Raw genomic sequence first — 18,940 nt, forward strand, 5'->3', positions numbered from 1 at the left:
ATTTCCACTTAAATTTAACAGTTCCCTGGTGTTTGTGAAAGTTGATTCCATATCTTTCAGAAAGAAGTCTGGTATTATAGCAGGTTCATTTGAAAAGACAAAAAATCATCTGTCAAATTTAAGTGAAAAATCACCAAATGGAGCACAACCTTAAAGTAATTGGTTACGTTTGGCTCATAGGCCCTTTTCACACGTTGCTCGAGGTATGGCAGGCAAAAGTGTCCGTTGAAATTGTTGTGGAAGATAATATCGTCATAGTTTTTCTTTCTTTACCGGGCACAGATGATGTACACTTTGAAATTATGGTCTGCTAAACGCTGTGCGAGTTTTTGTGCAACTCCTCCACAGAGGCACTGCTTTTGGATCAAGTTCAAGAGCAACTTGCTGGAGATGCTCGGCGAAAGATAAATTTGTTCTGCTCAAAGAAGAGGATTTTTTTAGTGGCTAATATTTGAAGAACGAATTGAGCTCTAGCTGTCCGAAAAGATACATTGCAACACTGTTTGGTAAGTTTAGAATAAATCATGGATCGCAAAAAAGCTTCTTAAAATAAACAAGATCAATTTTTTAAACGCCATGTGGTCCAACGGTAGGCCAAATTTTTGTACTCTCAATTGCCGCGGGAGACCGATAAATCATAGCATGCGGTTTCAACAAAATAGACCAAGCAAAGCCCAGAAAAAAATAGCTCCATCTCAACTCATAATTCACCAAGTTAGGTTGCAGCAATCTGTCGGCTAAAGGCCGCGAAAATGTTGCATACCCTAATTTTGAGGGTTATAAAATAGCGACTGAGGCTATTTTTCATTTTTCAGATGATGGCTGCACAGTGGACCGGAAAAAGCGTTGTCGTATGAGATTTGAGTGGGGAAACTTGATTTTAAGTATGTAGTGTCTACGAGAAAGAAAAATGGAAATTGAAGATCTAACATTTGACGCTAATAGGTTTTTGATTAATTCCCCTAGAAGTGAGAAGAAAAATCATGTTCTTTTTCAAATGATGTCTTGGCAAAAGTTGTAGAACATATTAGTAATATATATACAAGAAAGTTTTCTGAAGACGCTAACTGTCTATGTGCTTTTATAGAGGAGGGAAAATCCCGCTGGAGTAGAGCATTACAATGTAGCCCATCCTCCAGCAGGCATAAAACCTCCTCATCTTTTCGTAAATCACAGTTCAACAGATGAAGGTGGACGGTTGCTAGTGAACGGAACGTGGACTGCGATGAATTGGCCAGACGTCGAAGGTATATGATGCCAAGCTAAGGATGTCGTAGTGAAGCTAGACATTGGAAGCTTAGGATACCATGCTGATAGAGAGTTGGTGATCAATCGGACCGAAGGGCAGATGATGACCGCTGGGAGCGTTGGAACAGCTAAACGTTAGGAACGAAGGATGCCAAGCTAACATTGCGGATCTGGAACCATTTGTTGTACAAACAATTAGGGGCGCAGTATCACTGGCGGCTTATACCAGTCTAAAGGTACGTTTAGACTAGAAATACTCATAGGGAGAGATGGGCGGAGAGAATGTTTTGAGCCAAATGAACTGTCTAAATCTGAGCCAATCGAACATTCTCATTAGAATTTTCCCGAGGATTTCTTATTCTTACTAGAATAAATTTTAGAGTATTGCAATCGAACAGAAATTCATTGACCTTTATGTTTTGTGTGCTTCTCAAATTAAACTAGTTTTTGGAATCAAAAACAATATTCTAACTATATTGATTAATTGATCTTCGTTGGTTAATTAATGGCACCAAGATATGTGCAAAATATTGCTTCTAGCAAGGGTTGCAAGATAATTTAGGTACAAATCCCTGCTGCCGAATTGTATTTTGTTTTCTCCGCCTATCTCTTCCTCTGAGTATTTCTAGTTTAGACTATCTGAATTGACCACTTTGTCAAGCAGTTTTGGCGTGACTTTCTACCAGCGATTTCACAAAACTGGACCAACTAATTTCTATTTTTTTGTGAAACGCACAGATGTTGGCTACTTTTTTCGAGGTTCTAGAAGAAAAAATCTTAAAATAATGTTTCATTTCAAAGTTTGAGTGGTAGTAAACGTCATTTTATCTGCTCGAATGAAGTGGTTAATTGTTGTTCTGATTCGAGTGCGTTTGCGGTTTGCGTTTAATTTTAATTCGACTCATCCAACAAAATAGCCGCAAGTTAAGTAAAAATATTGATTATTTTTTTTCTAAAATTTCACGGATTTGAACCGCTAAAGAACACTTGATTTGTATTTTGATGGCATCCAGTATATGTATGGTTATTTCGCTTAACGACGTGACCATTTGTGGAATAATTCAATCATTTGGGTTATCGTTAGGGTATGGTTATTTTTTTATTAGGGAAGGTAAACCGATTCCACTGTTCAATAATGTTCTGTGTATGGTTTGACTGATTTTTGTTTTCCGGTGTGATTGGCAGAAAGTTGCCGTAATGACTTTGATCATGGCATGGTCAACAAAACAGTGTTTAAATCATACGAAGCATGTATTGTATAAGAATAAGAATGCCAGACAGCAGGTCTGAGAGCCTACTAAGAATTTGTTAAAGCTTCAGAGAGGTTCGGAGATCTACTGAGAAATTTGTAGAGCTTCAGGGTAGTTCGTAAATCTTGAGAACAGAACTACAAACATATTAAAAGAAATTTTCAGACATTAATAAAAAAAAATCACAAGAGAGATTGTTGATCTCCATATAAATGTTCAAAGAAATTTTCAAAACTTCGAGCAAGGTAAAATATTTTCAGATCAATTTGTAAAACTATATTGCAAATCAGGGAAGTTCTGCAATTTTTTAAAAAAATATTTATATGATTTTAGGGAAATTTTTAGATCTTGAGTGAGACATTTAAAACTTCAAGGAAGCTCAAATAAGATAAATTTTGAGAACTTAAGGTAATTTAGAAGATCTTCAGGGAAAATCTTAGATCTTCAGGGAAAATCTTAGATCTTCAGGGTAGCCCGAGAGCCTACGAAAGAATTTACAAAACTTCAGAGAAGTTTGCAGATCTACTGAGAAATTGATTGAGCCTCAAGGTTTTTTTTTTCGTAGATCTTGAGAATAGAACTACGGAGTTTCAGATTACTTTACAGAACTTTAAAGTTACTTGTAGGAATTTTTCAGAAAGTTGCACAGTTTCAGAATCATTTCCAAAAACAAATCGCAGCGAAGTACAAAAGTAAAAGATTTGCAGAACTTAAGAGAAGTCTGCAGAACGTCAGATAGTTCATACGTTTTAAGAAAAATTTGCAAAACTTTTGTAAAACTCACAGAACTTCGGGAAAGTTCGTCGATCTTTAGAAGTATTTACACAACTTCAGAGAAATTCGTAAATCTTCAGATAAATTTTTATAACTTCAGCGAAGTTCAAATATTTTCAGATAATTCGTAGAGCTTTGGGGAATTTCAAAGACTTTTTGATAAATCTGCAGAACTTTATGGAAATCCAAGAAAACACAAATAAATTTACAGAACTTAAGAAAAGTTCGGAGATCTTCTGAGAAATGTATTGAACTTAGGGCAGTTCGTAGATCTTTGGAGAAGAAGTTTAAAGTACTTCAGAAAAAATTACAGAATTTGTGAGAAATTTTAGCAACTTCAAAAAAGTTCAGAGGGTAGATCGTAAATCTACTGAAAAATCTGCAGGTGTTTAAATAAATTTTCAGAATTTTATTGTTACCTTACCTTACCAAACAGGCTAAGGCCTTGTTGTCCTCTGCTGTCCGAAGAAGTCGTCTCCACTCTACTCGATCCATGGCCACAGTTCGCCAGCCTCGTAGTCTGCGAAGGGTCCGCAGGTCACCTTCTACTTGGTCGATCCACCTTGCCCGCTGCGCGCCTCTTCTTCTTGTTCCTGTTGGGTCGCTTTCTAGAACCATTTTCACTGGGTCGTCGTGCGGCATTCTTACGACGTGCCCAGCCCACCGTAGTCGCCCAATTTTTGCAATGTGGACGATGGATGGTTCTCCCAGCAGCTGGTGCAATTCGTGGTTCATTCGCCTCCTCCACGTTCCGTCATCCATCTGCACTCCACCGTAGATGGTACGCAACACCTTCCGTTCGAAAACACCAAGGGCGCGTTGGTCCTCCACGAGCATAGTCCAGGTCTCGTGGCCGTAAAGGACCACCGGTCTAATCAGCGTCTTGTAGACAGTCAACTTCGTGCGGCGGTGAATTTTATTCGACCGGAGCGTCCTCCGGAGTCCAAAGTAGGCACGATTCCCTGCCATAATGCGTCTTTGAATTTCTCTGCTGGTATCATTTTCGGCGGTCACCAGTGAGCCCAAATACACGAACTCATCGACCACCTCGATTTCGTCACCGTCAATCTGAACTCGGGGTGGGAGGCTAACATTGTCTTCCCTAGAACCTCTTGCTTTCATATATTTTGTCTTTGATGCGTTGATGGCAAGTCCAATCCGTCTAGCTTCAGCCTTCAGTCTGATGTACGTTTCCGCCATCATCTCAAAGTTCCGTGCCATAATGTCAATGTCATCGGCGAAACCAAGGAGCTGGATGGACTTCCTGAATATCGTGCCACTCGTGTCTATCCCAGCTCTTCTGATCACACCTTCTAACGCGATGTTGAACAGCAGACACGAAAGTCCATCACCCTGCCGTAACCCCCTTCGAGATTCAAAGGGACTCGAGAGTGTCCCCGATACTCGAACAACGCACGTCACTCGATCCATCGTCGCCTTGACCAATCGCGTCAGTTTATCCGGAAATCCGTACTCGTGCATAATCTGCCATAGCTGATCTCGATCGATTGTGTCGTATGCGGATTTGAAATCGATGAACAAATGATGTGTGGGCACGTTGTATTCGCGGCATTTCTGCAGAACCTGCCGAATCGCGAAAATTTGGTCCGTGGTAGCGCGGGCACCCATGAATCCCGCCTGGTATTGCCCCACGAACTCTCTTGCATATGGTGACAGACGGCGGCATAGAATTTGGGAGAGTACCTTGTAGGCGGCGCTCAGCAGTGTGATCGCGCGGTAGTTGCAGCAATCCAACTTGTCGCCCTTTTTGTAGATTGGGCATACGACACCTTCCATCCACTCCTCCGGTAATATCTCCTCCTCCCAAATCTTGGCAATTACCCACTGCAGCGCTCTAGCCAGTGCTTCACCACCGTATTTCAATAGCTCACTTGGTAGTTGATCTACACCAGTTGCTTTGTTGTTCTTCAGCCGACCGATCTCCTCCTCAACTTCTTGAAGATCAGGGGCCGGTAGCCTGTCGTCTTCTGCGCGTGCTCCAAGGTCTGTTGCCGTGCCACCTTCGTTTTCTGCTGCTTCACCGTTGAGGTGCTCGTCATAGTACTGCTTCCACCTCTCAATCACCTCACACTCGTTCGTGAGAAGGTTACCGTCCAAGTCCTTGCACATATCGGCTTGGGGCACGTAGCCTTTGCGCGAACTATTTAGCTTCTCGTAGAACTTCCGTGTGTCGTTTACGCGGTACAGATTTTCCATCGCCTAGCGATCTCGATCTTCCTGCTGACGCTTCTTCCTTCGGAAAACCGAGTTTTGTCTGTTCCGCGCTTGTCTGTATCGCTCCACATTCAATCTCGTGCGGTGTTGCAGCATTCTCGCCCGTGCTGCATTCTTCTCCTCTACTAACAGTTTGCATTCGCCGTCAAACCAGTCATTTCTTCGGTCCGGGATTGCAGTACCTAGTGCCGCTACAGCAGTACTACCTATGGCTGAACGGATGTCCCTCCAGCCATCTTCAAGAGAAGCTGCGCCAAGCTGCTCTTCCGTGGGTAGTGCAACTTCCAGCTGCTGCGCGTAGTCCTGGGCAACTCCGGTGTCCCGTAGTTGCTCAATGTTGGGTCGTGGCGTTCGACTTCGACGTGTGTTATGCACCGTCGAGAGTTTTGAGCGCATGCATACTGCAACTAGGTAGTGGTCCGAATCTATGTTCGCACTGCGGTACGTGCGGACGTTGATAATGTCGGAGAAGAATTTCCCGTCGATTAGAACGTGATCGATTTGGTTTTCTGTGTGTTGGTCAGGTGATCTCCAGGTGGCTTTGTGGATATCCTTGCGGGGGAAAAAGGTACTTCGAACTACCATACCCCGGGAGGCTGCAAAGTTCACGCATCGTTGGCCGTTGTCGTTCGATACGGCATGCAGGCTGTTTGGCCCGATTGCCGGTCTATACATTGCCTCCCGTCCTACCTGAGCGTTCATGTCGCCGATGACGATTTTGACGTCCCGTTGCGAACAGCCGTCGTACACCTGCTCCAGCTGTGCATAGAACGCTTCTTTCTCGTCGTCGGGTCTCCCTTCGTGTGGGCAGTGCACGTTGATGATGCTGTAGTTGAAGAAACGGCCCTTAATCCTCAACTTGCACATCCTCGCGTTGATCGGCTGCCAACCAATCACGCGTTGGCGCATCTTACCCAGCACTACAAAGCCGGTTCCCAGCTCGTTGGTGGTGCCACAGCTCTGGTAGAAAGTAGCCGCTCGATGCCCGCTTTTCCATACCTTTTGTCCCGTCCAGCAAAGTTCCTGCAGTGCTACGACTTCGAAGTTGCGTGGTTGAAGTTCGTCATAGATTAACCTATCGCAACCCGGGAAGCCGAGCGATTTGCAGTTCCATGTTCCGAGTTTCCAATCGTAGTCCTTATTTCGTCGCGTAGGTCTGTGCCGATTGTTCCGATCCGTATTTCTTTCTTCGGTATTTGCAACTTTGTTTTTTTCCAGGGCGGCTTGTTGGGCCTGCCCCGACCCCCTGTCTCGCCGGGGGACCATCGTGCACAGCTCTGTTTAGAGTCCCACGCTGGCACTAGGACGGTGATCAGCCGCTCCTAACATGGAGAACAGACGCCGTTTTGAGCCGCACCTCCATGGTGAGCAGACGCTCAGGTTTGGTGAAGCATTTCCTCTATCACCGTACTATGGTTACCGCGCCAGTGTTCGCGTCGCACCTCTTCACTTTGCTATTGCCGGACTGGCAACATTGCCCAGGCTACGCCAACCAGCTGTGTCCATGTTTCAGCTGGTAGTCTTTTGTTATCATATGACTCGAGGAGGCGTGAAGTAGGAACTTGTGAGGACCAGGGCTAGGTATTCCGCTCCTTCCAGGTTGTCAACTCACCATTTTGTAGCCTGAGTATGTCTTAAAAATTTTAGTAGTTCTATATAATTCTAATATTACTCGGAGATTGATCTTCCAATTTCATTCTTGACATCATTCAACTCACAACACTCGGTAGACCAGTGGGAAATTTTATTTCAAGCTAAAATTCTCCTGGCTGAGGTGAGAATCAAAGCCTAACATCGTGGTACTCACGCACAGTTTTCCTACACTACGGGTTACTCCACATGACCATTACAAATAATTTTAAATAATAGAAAGAATAACATTATTATATAACTAAAATGAAAGTCTGAAAGTCTCAGGATCTTGAAATGATTCTAAATTCTGGAATTAATATTTTTCCTGGGTCCCAGATAGTGAATTTTTTTGGTAATCTGAATGTACTTCATTTACAGAGTTCAATTTTAATCATCCTAGAATTTCATCATACTTCTATTCTGGTTTCCCCTAAACTGATCTTGATAATATCCAAACTTTTTCAGTAACATTCTAAGAGTGCTTAGCATTATCTCTTGTAATCTCTTATAAATCGCTCTCTGATTCCACAGTTCCCTCAAACTGCAATTTCCAAGAATTGGCATAATTTTGTCTCAATTTTTCTCCATGACATTCCCATAGAATATTCTTGATAACTTCCTTGGTACGCTCTTCAGAATGATTGTCACATTCTTTTCAGACGTATCCTCTTCAGTATACTCTAAGTACTCAAGTACTTTGCCAAAATAGCCTTGAAAGTTTCCCAGAAATTGCCACACTGTGTAGAGTGACCAACCCCTTGGGCGGCGGTCAAAATCAGACCAAGGAATCAGATAGTCTAAACGGACCTTAAGTTACCTGACAGAGACCTGGTGACCAACCAGACCGAAGATGATGGCCGCTTGGAGCGTCGACTCAGTTACATGTCGGGGCGTAGGATGCCATGCTATCAATGTTGCTGAAAGAGAACTGATATTCAAACCGATCGATGGACAGATGAGGGTCGGTGGGAGCATCGACTACACTAGACGTCGAAATCGTAGGATGCCTTGCATGCCAAGCTGACAGAGATCTGGTGTTGAACCAGACCAAAGGATAGATGAAGGCAGCTGGGAGCGTTGACTCAGATAGACATCGGAAGCGTAGGATGCCATGCTGATAGCGAGCTGGTGTTTATTCAGTCCGATGGGCAGATGACGACCGCTGAGAGCGTAGGAACAGCTAATCGTCGGAAGCATAGGATGCCAAACCATCAATCATGTGGATCTGGAACCATTTGTTGGAAAAACGATTAGGGGCGCAGTATCACTGGCGGCTTCGGCCAGACATATACCAGTCTATAAGATATGGCCGCTGGCGATTTAGGTCAACGTAGATAGTGCGAGATACGAAGCTTTAGATGTCGTTTGATGTTCGCCTTGAACAAATCGATGGTTTGCTGTTGTTTGATTACTGATGGGATCTCGTTGTACAGTTTACCACCATGGTAAACAAAACGTTGAATCTACTGGATCTTTCTGAGAGGTTCATTGTGACTGTCATGTTGTGATGTGTGGCAGGATTTGTTACAATTTTTTGCATGTGTATTAATGTCTGCAATACTTGAAGTCGTCGAATTGGTAAAAGCGAATTCTGCAGGTCATTGTACAGCTGTTCCATTGGGTAAAGCAACGGTTTTGTAGTATCTGAAGTTCTCGTAGCCTGAACATGATTGTGGTTCCCCATAAACCCACTAAATATTGTAGTCCCCATAAGCCCACTAAATATTGTAATCACAAATTACACGAAGGGTGCCAGACGGCGGCCGTCCAGTCATCTAGTTTCAGATCCACGTGGTTAATAATAACATTTAATTGTCGGCTTCGCCGATGACATCAACAGCATGGCACGGAACATTCAGACGATGGCGGAAACGTTCCTACATCAGACTGAAGGCTGAAGCTAGGCGGATTTGACTTGCCAGCAACGCATCGAAAACATGAGAAGAAGAGGTTCTAGGGAAGACAATGTTAGCCTCCCACCCCGAGTTCAGATTGACGGTGACGAAATCGAGGTGGTCGACGAGTTCGTGTATTTGAGCTCACTGGTCACCGCAGTGACGCATTATGGCAGGGAATCGTGCCTACTTTGGACTCCGGAGGACGCTACGGTCGAATAAAATTCGCCGCCGCACGAAGGTGACTAAGTACAAGACACAGATTAGACCGGTAGTCCTCTCACGAGACCTGGACTATGCTCGTGAAGGACCAACGCGCCCTTGGTGTTTTCGAACGGAAGGTGTTCCGTACCAACTACGGTGGAGTGCAGATGGATGACGGAACGTGGAGGAGGCGAATGAACCAAAAATTGCACCAGCTGCTGGGAGATCCATCCATCGGCATCATTGCAAAAAAATGGGCGACTACGGTGGGCTGGGCACGTCGTAAGAATGCCGCACGACGACCCAGTGAAAATGGCTATCGAAAGTCCAACAGGAATAAGAAGAAGAGGCGCGCAGCGAGCAAGGTGAATCGATCAAGTAGCAAGCGACCTGCGGACCCTTCACAGACTACGAGGCTGGTGAAGTGTGGCCATGGATCGAGAAAAGTGGAGACGACTTCTTCAGACGGCTAAAGACAACAAGGCCTTAGCCTGATTGGTAAGGTAAGAGATATGTAGAAAACTTCAGAATTTTTTTGGGTTTTGAGAATTTCAGGGTTCCGACCCCGGCGTAATGGTTAGCATCCATACCTCTCACACCAAAGTCACGAGTTCAAATCTCACCCCGGACAAGCCACGAATGACTCAAGAGCGTTAAAGTGAATAATAAAAAAAAAAGACTTCAGGAAAATTATTAAAGGTCCTAGACTTCCAACAAACATTGTAAGAACTTAGAGAAGATCCATGATTATTAGGACAATTGTGGGAATTTTAGGGACGTCCAAAGAAGTTCAGGGAAGTTAAAATATTTTAAGGTAAGTACCGCGAGCATCAGGGTAGGTAGTTTCAAAAACTTTGAAAGAAGTTCAAGACAGTTCCGCTGACTTCAATGAAGTCCTGAGAATTTCAGGGAAGTCCAGATATCTTCGAGGATGTCCAGAGAAATTCACGATAGTTTTGAGATCTTTTGGGAATGACATGAAACTTCAGGCAGTTCAGAGCCCTTATGGAAAATTCCACGGGGGGAATGGGGGTTCTGTTCTATTAACATTTGTGACGTCATTTGTGATTAGCCCCGGTCCCTTTAAAATTGTGTCATTATTTATGAACGGACCTTAAATTTGACTTTGACGGTGGTTGTCAAAATGACGTTTCACATTCATCTAGTGTAAAGAGCCTGAATTTATAAAGAGGCGACATCTTATGCATTTGACAGGTCTTCTGCTCGATTGGAATGACTTTTCCTATGTCTTTGACAGGTAATCGATTGTTCCAATTTTGACATGTCGTCTCTTTCTAAATTCCTGGGGGGGGGGGGACGTGCTGTCAAATCAGCCTACTGATCAATCTTGTATGAAACTGGTTCCAAACGTAAACAAACGCTGTAGGTTTTTTATGGCTTGTTTACGTTTGGAACCAGTTATGCGAGGTAGGCGAAGATTGTTCGTATTTGACAGCCACCTCCCTTGATAAATTCAGGCCCTTTAATCTAGTGAGGTCCGATTTTGAATTGAAAAATAAATTATTTTTATTCGGTTGTATAATGCTAAGTACACACTAAAAAAATCACATATCACCATTATGTGTCTTAAGAGATGAACTAGCCTCAGGCTAAAAATCTCTATAATAAAAAAAAAAAAAAAAAAAAAAAAACATTATGTGTCTCACACTCAATTTTGCACTCATTGTGAAACAAATCCATTTTATTTGTGAATCTTATGCTATGAACTATGGCTGAATACTATTGTTTCGAATTGTGACGCACTTGGGTTATGTGTGTCTCGCATGGTAATATCAATAGCTTTGCAGATCTATAGTTCAATGTTCGTCAATATTCTAAAATTCGATTTCTACTTTACCCACTTTAAAAATGATTTGACAAATAAACAAAGCTGCGAGAGGGCAGAGCATACACTTGCCTTTTTTAATGGGTTTGATTTGGGCTTTTATCGTTAACTGTGGTGTCTGCACTGGAATTCTAAGGAATGTTCATACTTTGTTCATGTGAATTTTCAGTAGAATTAAGAAAGAAAATTTCAGCGAATTCTTGAGAAAATCATATAAAATCTAAAATAAAACCGAAGGTAGATTTAGAGAAATCATAAAAGCAGTGCTGCGTGATCTGAGGATTTTCTTGACTGATGAATGATTATTCATGGAATAGTTTATTTCCAATAACTTTTATTAAATAATTATGAAATTATGTGAGGCATACATTTAAGATTAATGATTTCATCTCTAAAAGCTCATGATTAGTGAGGATGATTAAAAATTCATATTCATTTATCACTACCGATTTGGTCAAGATTGATTGATTCTCTTACTGCATCATAACATCGCAGAATTTCCTTATAACAATGTCAAAACTCGCACTTCTATTACATTTCGATCGAGTTCATTAGAATTTCATCACTTAAATTTGAATTTCATCACTTAACCTTTAATTTCATCCCATAAAATGCACGATCATTGTGCTTATGACATAACGTGACTCGGTGCAATTTTTCTTCAACCTTTTGTGCAAAATATGTATTGCATGAACCTTTCCAACACATTCGATTCTACTTACATTTATTCCAACTAGCTTGGTCCGCTTCACCGCTACTACTGTCTGCTTTGTTCTTTCACTGATTGTTAACTTGTCGAAGCGGAAACTATTTCCAGTATGGAATGAATCGTCACTGTTTAAATTGATGGAATTATTTCCTCCGAGCAGAGCTGTATTTATTTACAGTGATAAAAGAAATTCTCGCGTAGGCCGGTACTTTGGCTTGTTTTCGCTGTTGCACACCAAGTCGTTCTGAAATATCAAGATGTTGATAATCGTTAACCAACGCACCAACACTATGCAAGCGGTCGCACCAAGTGTGGGTCGAAAATAACGTGACAGCTAGAATTGCTAATGCAAACAGCTAAATGATTGTTGTTGTTTCAGTTTTGGTTTGCCGCAGACCGGCCGGCAAATTTGATGAATTTTGAATGTTGAACGAATGCACAGTAGGGTGCTTCATTCTGAAAAAAATGATGAATTTCTGATGGGCCACCCTCCAGTTCGATTCATAGCCCCAAAATATGAACCTGTGCAAAAATTGGTAAAGATTGATGAAGGTTTAGAGGTCGCGCCAATGATTTGAAATTTGTATGGGAATTACTATGGAAGAATTTAAAAAATCGCTTATATCGCTATAACTTTGCTTCTACTTGTCCAAATGTCGAAAAAATTTAGTATGTTATTGCTATGGCAATAAACAAAAAGCCTACAGTTGCTACGCTCAGTTTTGCAGCGTATCAAGAATTATAAAAATGTGAAAAAATGGCAAAATAGGGTAAATTGACAGATGAATATGTACAAGGCAACAACGCCAATTTCATCGCAACAACAACAGGCTTGTGATCATTGTCATGACAACCACATATTTTTTTTTTTCAACGTTTGGACAACTACAACCAAAGTTAGAGCAACGTAAACGAAAATCAATAATTTCCCATACTAATTCACCAAAATCTCCATACAAAATCCAAATCATTGGCGCGACCTCTAAACCTTCATCAATCTTTACCATTTTTTGCACAGGTTCATATTTTGGGGCTATGAATCGAACTGGAGGGTGGCCTATCAAAAATTCATCACTTTTTTCAAAATGAAACACCCTAATGCACAGCTGCAAATGTTTCAATTTAGGTTAAGTTCATGATTAAGTAAGCGATGTTGATCATGATATCATAAGTTTAGTGTTTCATGCGTGAGCTTTTGCGCAGTTTTAGAGTATTTTTTTTTTTACCGTGGATTAAAACTCATTCAGGCAAACCAACAGCAGCTTCTGGTAGAGGAAGATAGTGTAGCTATATTGTATGGGTGTATTGTGACTAAGCACAACCCGCAATTTACCTTTTTTGTTTTAACGGATTTGATAAAAGAAGAGAAAGGTTCTACTATAGATTACTTCTAGATTCATTTACTTTTCCATATGAACCGTTGGATTTCAAAAAAGATAAAGAATACAAAATTAGGGTAGGTGTTCCAGTAATACATAGTGGTACCTATAGTTGCGGTATGGAGGTTGTGCCGGAATAGTAAGGAGGACCCGGATAAGATTATTTTTCATCGGTAGCTGTCCTAAAATAAAGCATATTTGCAAATTTCAAACTTAAAATTAGCCCAAAAATTGCGGAAAATCATTAATTTTCCTTAAGATTTTCACTCCTTTGCACCTATAGTTGCGATAGTGTTCCTATAATAGTGGAACTCATAAGAAACCAATGCATTCCAGGAACCAAAGTTAGCAACTACTACAACTACTGGACCAGTGTTCCTATTAATGGAGGATGAGTTTTCTAAAATTGTATGCAATTTTATTACAGTGTAATATTTTTCTATCAAAATAGAGATTGAAAGCTATAGATTGACGTATAGCAATTGTGTGTTTATCGTATATTTATTGTTTAGTTAACAAATTGGCTTAGTACCTCCAGTACTGGCTCACCCACCCTAATAGATTTTGTTAAAAATACAACACTATTTCTAAATTCCCAATTCGTCCATAATTACTGCACATAAAGTTACTGACGAGGCTCGGTAGCTCAGTGGTTACCGTTTCTGCTTACTGAGCAGAAGGTCGGGAGTTCAATCCCAGGCCCGTCCCCTTCCTTGCAATTTTTCACTTTGCCTTATTCTATACCCACTAGATTTTAATGAAAACAAATTCTTCTTTAACACCGATCGCATCACTTTACCACAGTGTGGGTCCTGATCTAAAAATAGAAATTGGATGAGTGCGCGCGCGTGTGTGTGTGTGTGTGTTTGTGTATTATAATCGCTTTACCAAAACGATCCCTGCGTGTGCGTGCAACCTTTCCCCACATCCAACATCCCAGTGATTTCTCGTGGAAGCGCAGAGGATTTCTCGGTTTCCTTCACAGCGAGTATCACGTCAACACATTCCTTCCCATTCCCTAGTTGACCTGCATTCGGACACGGCCGGCGCTGGTATTGCTAAATATTAGATCTCCAGTTCTTACACATTGAGGATGAATGTTAGTCCCAAACATCATCTGTTGGTTCTCTGTGTAATTGCAGCTGATCTGGTAATAACAGAGCAGCAACCGTGGGCGGTCAAACTGAAAAAAAAAAAAAAAAAAAAAAAAAAAAAAAATTACTGCACATAAAGTTACACCCACTACCCAGCTACGGCGGTTTGCTCATGAACCCGCTATTTCAAGGAGGGATTTTTCTCAAATTTCCTCTCCAAGGGCTGGAGACGACGAGCTGCCATTGGATAGCTAGCCGGAAAATCTGGATTCTCGTTTCGCCATAGAAGACCGGTCTCAAAACCACGATTCGTTCGTCTTGTTGTTTGCTCCAGAATCTTTCTCACTCGCATTTATTCTACTGACTATAGAGTTTCGTAGTGCCCAGTAACATCTTCCAGGGTGAATTAGTCCCGTAAGTTGACCCCTGCTTTCTGCATAGATGAACCGGCCAAACACCCATAAACGCTCCAGCATAGGCGACATTTGGCATCTACCGGATCCGTTGGCCCACCTTCACAAAGCTTCAGTGGAACACCCTGAACAATCGAATGAATAGTTTTGGCTGGACTAGATCACAATCTTCCAACGGAAGCCCTCGCAAGTGAGGATACTGTTGGCAGAGTTCCTTGTACCTCAATGTTTGCGATGGGAGCACCAGACAAAGTAATTCCACCGGTGAAAACTAACGATTTCAAATTGGCTCACTACTTGACTAGCCTATTGGTCCCAAGCAAACGATTAACGTACCCCATTATAGTCGAAATTCTAGTACTACACTATGTTTGTTTTGATTCGCTATGAAAGTTTGACAGATAAAATGAGGGGTTCGTGGATTTCCCTATGTTTCAAGGGGTGCATCGACTAGCTTGGGATCGGAGAGAGTACCAGAGCTGAGCCAAAAAGTTGAGCACATTTCTGTGGGACCTTCTTGTCTTAGAGTTACCTCTATGGTAATTCTCGTTGAAACCAGGCCATCATTAACACATGGTCTTAAATATTAAATAAATTCGCTTGATTGGTTGAAACTGATGAAAAAATGAGGTTGCCACTTCCTTAGCTCAAATTAATAGGCCCCTCACTCGCCAAGGGGCATTACAATTAAAAAAAAAAAATTAATTTTTAGCAATTATTGACATATTTATCATGGTTAATCTTTGAAATTTCATATGGAACCCTCCTGCAAACAACACGTTATTATGAAGAGGAAAGATATAGTTTTCATGCGGAATGGATTTTTTTGCGGCCATTTTGGATTTGGCCGCCATTTTTTTTTTTCTTTATTAGAGTGACTTTCAGCCAGTAGCTGGATCGTCACTTGGCCATGGATTTTATCAGAAAAACGTATTTTTCACTATTTACACCGATTTTGATTCTGAGGTCACTATCTGAAAGCTGGGAAAAAATCTATCAGATACACTCAACATATTAGGTGAGACAACAACCCCATGAAGCAACATTTTTTCTATATTGAGGTTCACAATTTTCCGCGCATGACGCTCCATCAACGTCAAAGCAGCGTCAGTGTAAGACGAACATGAACATGGGCAAGAAAAAATCTTGGAGGGGACGTGGGAGGGAAGGTTCAATTTTTGCAACAACAAAAATTTTGTAATAAAGGGCGACACATTCAACAGGGCATAACTTTTTTACCATTGGGTAAAAATCAACCAAATGTTGCACACTTTCTCATTGATGCGTATTGTGTACATGCTGTCAAACTGGAAGTCGTGTTTTTCGATTCAACGAAAATGGAGGTGAACCAACGCGAGTTGAGAGAACAAATTCTTTCCAAACACCTGGAATTTCCTGACCTGTCGCACCGGCAGTTGGGAAAAATGTTGAACATTCACCATTCAACCGTCTCCAGAGTGTTGAAGCGGTTCCAGGAGCGGTTGAAGTTGGACCACGGCAAAGGAGCTGGAAGAAAACCGGAACCGGAGAACAAAAAGACGGAGGGAAAGGTGAAGCGGATGATTAAAGCAAATCCCAACGTCTCAAGCCGTGATTTGGCTAAAAAGATCGGCATGTCGCAGAGCTACGTCCAGAATGCAAAGAAGAGAGCTGAACTACATACATACAAGGTACAGAACTTCCCAAACCGCGATGAGCGGCAACAATCGACGGCTAAAACTCGGGCACGGAAGCTCTACGAGAAGATGCTGACAAAATATGGCTGCTGTGTGATGGACGACGAAACGTATATAAAAGCCGATTTTAAGCAAATTCCGGGGTTGGAGTTTTTCACCGGCAAGAGCAAGTTCGATGTGGACGACAAATTTAAGAAGAAGAAAATGTCGAAGTTCGCCTCCAAATATCTCATTTGGCAGACCATCTGCTCTTGTGGACTGAGGAGTGAGCCTTTCGTGACAAAGGGCACAGTAAATGGCGAGATCTACAAATCTGAGTGCCTCGAGAAGCGCCTTTTGCCGTTCTTGCAGCAGCACGACAAAGCTCCGCTATTTCGGCCAGATTTGGCATCATGCCACTATTCTAAAAGTGTCCTGGAGTGGTATGAGGCCAATTCTGTCCATTTTGTTCCAAAGGACATGAATCCGCCAAACTATCCGGAGCTGCGCCCGGTGGAGCAGTACTGGGCAATAATGAAGCAGGAACTTCGGAAGAGCAAGAAGACAGTCAAAGACGAGAAGGACATGTTAAGAAAATGAAAAAAAAAAGGGTTGTGTACTAGACACGACCGCAGTATGACGTAGAACCTATCTATCTATCTCTATCTATGATGCATGATATATGCATTTAGGTTAACATCCGACGTTCCTCCTTTTTTTACATATTTTGCAGAAAAAATACATCCGAAGTCCCTCCTTTTTTACATATTCTGCACAAAACATACTTTATAAGCCCCGTAACTGACAGAATTTCCCGCCATTTTATTATGAATTGGGGCGGGACTGAACGTTTCTTTTGTGCAGAATATGTAAAAAATGATGGACTTTGGATGTTAATATAATTGCATATATAGAGGTACCAGATATGTTTTACAGTCATTTGTTGGTAATTCATCGAGTGTATGTCTCCTGTTAAGCAATTTTTTTTTTTGAAAATGTTGGCTCTGCGTGTAAAAAATTAATTGTTTATACATAATTGTGGTATGCTTAAAATTTATTTCCCGAAAAAAAAAATGATCGTCAAAGTCCATGTCTCTTTCGGGTTCTGTTAAGGGGGGAGGGGGAGAGGTTGTTAAGGGGGAGGAGGTTTTACATGCACGTTTTTTCATTCCTCATTGTCGTGGACACGCCGTGATCCACCTTTGGCAGCTGACTTGGTCCTGCTTGCTGCAGGACCTAGTGCCACGCCGTCCGAAGCGGTAATGAGCAGAGACAGGAGAGCAGCGCTGATTCATATCTTTTCAGGTTCAAGCAGAATGATGTGCAACCAAGTGGTATTCGTTTATGATGACTGGGTTTGGGAAAAAGGCTTATTTCATGAAAACAGTGATAAAATTATCATTTGTTCATTTTCAAAAGTTGAATTACAGAAAAATTGTAAAAATATTTATTTAAGCAGGTTCGTAATGTAATATCCTATCGATTGGCGTATTTGAATTTAAATTTCATCTATAAATGACAAAGTTACAAGCGTTCAAAACCTAAGACTCCTTCACCACACATATTTTTTTGATTTGCACCCCAGTATAGTCGACAAAGACGTAGTTCTACGTCAAAAAAACTGAGAAACTGGTACCGGATGACACTGCAAAGACTTTGATGGAGGGCATCAAGCGAAAATGCGTTCAATTTTACACTCAAAGCTCCATCGATTAACTTTTCTTTTGATTTTTGAAGTAAATATATGTATAAAACTACCCTAAAATTTTGGTTTGATTCTAAACATTATAAGAAAATTGGCATGACATTTTCGGTGTCGCAATAATTTCGTGTTCGCCCTATAAGTTGTATACTTTCTTTATATATATTTTCTATATTTTTTAATAATTTAAAAATTCGGGTTGTCCTACATATATCTAAAGGAGACTTAGCCCCTTCGGCACTATCTTTAGCTACGACAATGCCACGAACCGAAAATTAATTTTGGACACTCACTTGGAAAATCTGACGTGGTCAGGTTCAAAATCGCGAAGTCGTTGAAATTGGCTAAATCTACCGTGTGCAGTGTTCTGAAACGTTTCCGTGAGCGGCATACTATCGATCGGCAGGATCATAGTAAGTGTCATAGTGTAACTAAGGATCGGAAGCTGCATTTGAAGGTGTTGAGAACGGTTAGGGCTAACCCAGGGCTGTCGGATTATGATATCGCCAAGAAATTCAACGTCAGTCAAAGCACCGTCAGAAGGATTTGTCAGCGAGAAGGATTTCGATCTTTTCGGGTCAATAAGCAACCAAACAGGACACTGAAGCAGAATCTGGTGGCCAAAAGACGTGCCCAGAAGTTGTACAATGAGGTTCTATAACTATGTATTCTAAAATGTACAAGCAGGAGTGCCTGAAAAAACGTATTCTTCCATACATTAAGGCTCACAATGAACCTGTAAAGTTTTGGCCTGATTTAGCAAGCTGCCACTATAGCGGAGAGATTCTACAGTGGTATCGAGACAGCGTAGATTTTATCGGAAAGGGCATCAACCTACCCAACTGCCCTCAATTCCGCCCAATTGAGAAATATTGGGCAATTGTCAAGCAGAAGTAGAAGAAAA

At 41.6% G+C, this 18,940-nt stretch overlaps 1 protein-coding gene across 1 annotated transcript in view; it reads right to left on the reverse strand.

Moving 5' to 3' along the window:
• Positions 1–12,034, reverse strand: part of LOC135707176 (uncharacterized) — a 49,564-nt gene extending 37,530 nt beyond the window's left edge. The window contains exon 1 of the mRNA XM_065228925.1: positions 11,807–12,034. The gene's annotated coding sequence lies outside the window, so the exon portion shown is untranslated. The remainder of the gene's footprint in view (positions 1–11,806) is intronic.
• Between the last annotated feature and the right edge of the window lie 6,906 nt (positions 12,035–18,940).

The sequence above is a fragment of the Ochlerotatus camptorhynchus genome, unplaced genomic scaffold (genome assembly GCF_037179485.1).
Source record: "Ochlerotatus camptorhynchus isolate MF236.1 unplaced genomic scaffold, CSIRO-AGI_Acam_v1.1 ptg000304l, whole genome shotgun sequence".
Lineage (NCBI taxonomy): Eukaryota > Metazoa > Arthropoda > Insecta > Diptera > Culicidae > Ochlerotatus > Ochlerotatus camptorhynchus.